Source organism: Rhagoletis zephyria, unplaced genomic scaffold (assembly GCF_001687245.7).
Source record: "Rhagoletis zephyria isolate East Lansing unplaced genomic scaffold, Rhagoletis_zephyria_1.1 Rzeph_scaffold_01424, whole genome shotgun sequence".
Lineage (NCBI taxonomy): Eukaryota > Metazoa > Arthropoda > Insecta > Diptera > Tephritidae > Rhagoletis > Rhagoletis zephyria.
Window position 1 is genome coordinate 74,802 of NW_016158508.1, and position 2,467 is coordinate 77,268.

General features: G+C 33.3%; 1 long non-coding RNA gene across 1 annotated transcript; it reads left to right on the forward strand.

Moving 5' to 3' along the window:
• The first annotated feature begins 1,995 nt into the window (after positions 1-1,995).
• On the forward strand, positions 1,996-2,157 carry LOC108363975 (uncharacterized). The gene is made up of 2 exons (XR_001847681.1): positions 1,996-2,032; positions 2,066-2,157. It is a non-coding gene; the product is annotated as an uncharacterized LOC108363975 (long non-coding RNA).
• The last annotated feature ends 310 nt before the right edge of the window (positions 2,158-2,467 follow it).

Below are 2,467 nucleotides of genomic sequence, written 5' to 3' on the forward strand. Positions count from 1 at the left end.
AACGAAGTACATAACAAAATTAAAAAAGATATGCCTTTTTTTGCCTTTTTTAAAGCTCATTTTACCTTTTTCAAGTTTAAGTGCCTTAAAAACCTACATTTCTACATTTCCGAACACGCGAACATGCGAAAGCAATATGTACCGCAAAAGTTTTACAATTTATTTGTATTAAAAAAATAAAAGCAACGCCAAAGCGACACGAAAGCAATATGTACCGCAAAGTTTTTAGAATTTATTTGTAATAAAAGTCACATACGTCGTTCTGTAATATCAAAAATGCCTCCAATCCTGCTAAAGAACGACCAAGAATACTTTAAAAACGACGTATCCGCATGAAGCAGTGTAGATACGTTGTTTTTGATCAGTATTCAAGCTATAATTCCAGCTGAATTATTGGAAAAAGTGTAGATACTGCAATGTTTTTGCAGATGCCCACGTTTTACATCAGTATTTATCGAAAATTTCTGCAGATACTGCAAAAAGGCAAATTTAGAACTTCAATAACATTATCCTATTTATAATTTGAAAAATTAGTTTGCATAAATAAATTCGTATTTTCAAGACGAATTCAACGATGTGAATAACTCATTTTCGAAGAAAAATGCAGATACCCACATTTTAAATCAGTACGGCAGTAATTTTAAATAGCGATTCAAGCACAAATGAACTCTGTGAAGGGAAACCAATAAATATATAAAAAAAATTGCAGTCAAATATTGTGTTTGAAAAAAAAAAAATTATACTATGCAATGGATTTTGACCCTTACGATGAAAGGTTCGCGTGCACTTTATGAAACTTACGTTTTATGAAACGTTCGTTTTATGTCAAGTCCTATATATGCACATTACCGTTTTTATTCTAAAAATGTCGTTTTTGTTTTAGATTTTGAATGCTTGTTATTATACTAGCGAGTATTATGGCTTACTTGGCTTATTTGTATAGTATCATCTATTGGTGCCAATAATTTTATAATAAGATACATATATTTTTGTACAAGAATTCAATGTACAGTTGGTATCTCACAATAACCAATGTCAATGACACTTAAAACCTATAATAAGCGTTAAAAAATTTTATTCAACTTCTACCTAATTTTTTATAAAATTAAATAAAAACAAATAAAAGTATACAGGGTGTCCCAGAAGTAACGTGCCAAACTTTAGGAAAAGGTAGGTGGGGGGTGAGCTCTCTGATAAACAAAAAATTTTCAGGTAAAAGTGTCACCGTTTTTAAAATATTTACATTTTTTTTTTATAAAAAAAATCGTGCCTTTTCATGTATTTTCTTTAACTGAATCTACAAACCAGGCTATACTTAGTAAATTTTTTATTTCCAGATAGTTGCTTCCCCATACTCAAATGCAATGTAGTTAAAATATATTAAGGAACCATCATAAAATTAGGACTATTTTGGGATTTTTAACTTTTTGATATTTTCTTCCCCAACTTTGACTATCTCTGGTGAAAAAATGTACTGAACTGTAACTTTACATTACATAAAAAAATTGCTCATTTAATAAAGATTTCAGAAAGGTGCCACTCTTACTGTTTCGAGTAGAAAAAAAGTTATAGCCGCTTTTGTGGGCAAAGGACTGAGACACGCTAGAATGTATTTAATAGATTTAAATTTAAGTTGCTCTTGTTACCGACCAATGACATGCTAAATAGTACAAAGATACATTATTACCTGCTCCTGACATTATTTTATGTTACTTACCGGAATTAGTGAAAGTGGATTTTGTGAAATTGGACCCTTCGAACATTGTGTTATTAATACTATGACAGAGAACACGCAGTATACGTCGCATGAATATGCGGATATTCACCTAATTTACGGTGAAGCTTGCTGTAATGCCAGAGCTGCTCAAAGACTCTATGCAGAGCGATACCCCAATCGTCGGCATCCGGGTCGTGAAGTATTCGCCCGGACCCATAGAGAAATATATGAAGGCAAGTAAATTTTACACCTTTCTTGTTTGCTTGCTTGTTAACTATCATTTTTCACTTTTTTAAGGTCGCATACCTGGAAGGCGTGGCGGTCAGACAGGATGTCCTACAACGGTAGACGTTGAAGTTGTGTTAGACGAAGTGGAACTAGGTCCATCGACTTCAGTGAGAATGATGGAAAGACGGACGGGAATACCAAAAACTACAGTTCACAAAGCTTTAAAAGACCATCGATTTCATCCCTACCACATTCAACGTGTTCAGGCTCTACAAGAAAGAGATTACCTGTCGAGGGTTAGATTTTGCCTTGAAATGTTGCGAATGCATGAATCAGACCCCAACCTTTTTAACAAAATAATTTGGAGCGATGAATCATCATGCAAACGTGATGGTTATTTTAATTTGCATAACCTTCACAGTTGCCAGATAGACAATCCTCACGAAATGAGAGAAGATCGTTCGCAGTACCGGTACAAAATAAATTTATGGTGTGGTATTTTTAATTGTCAGATATTGGGAC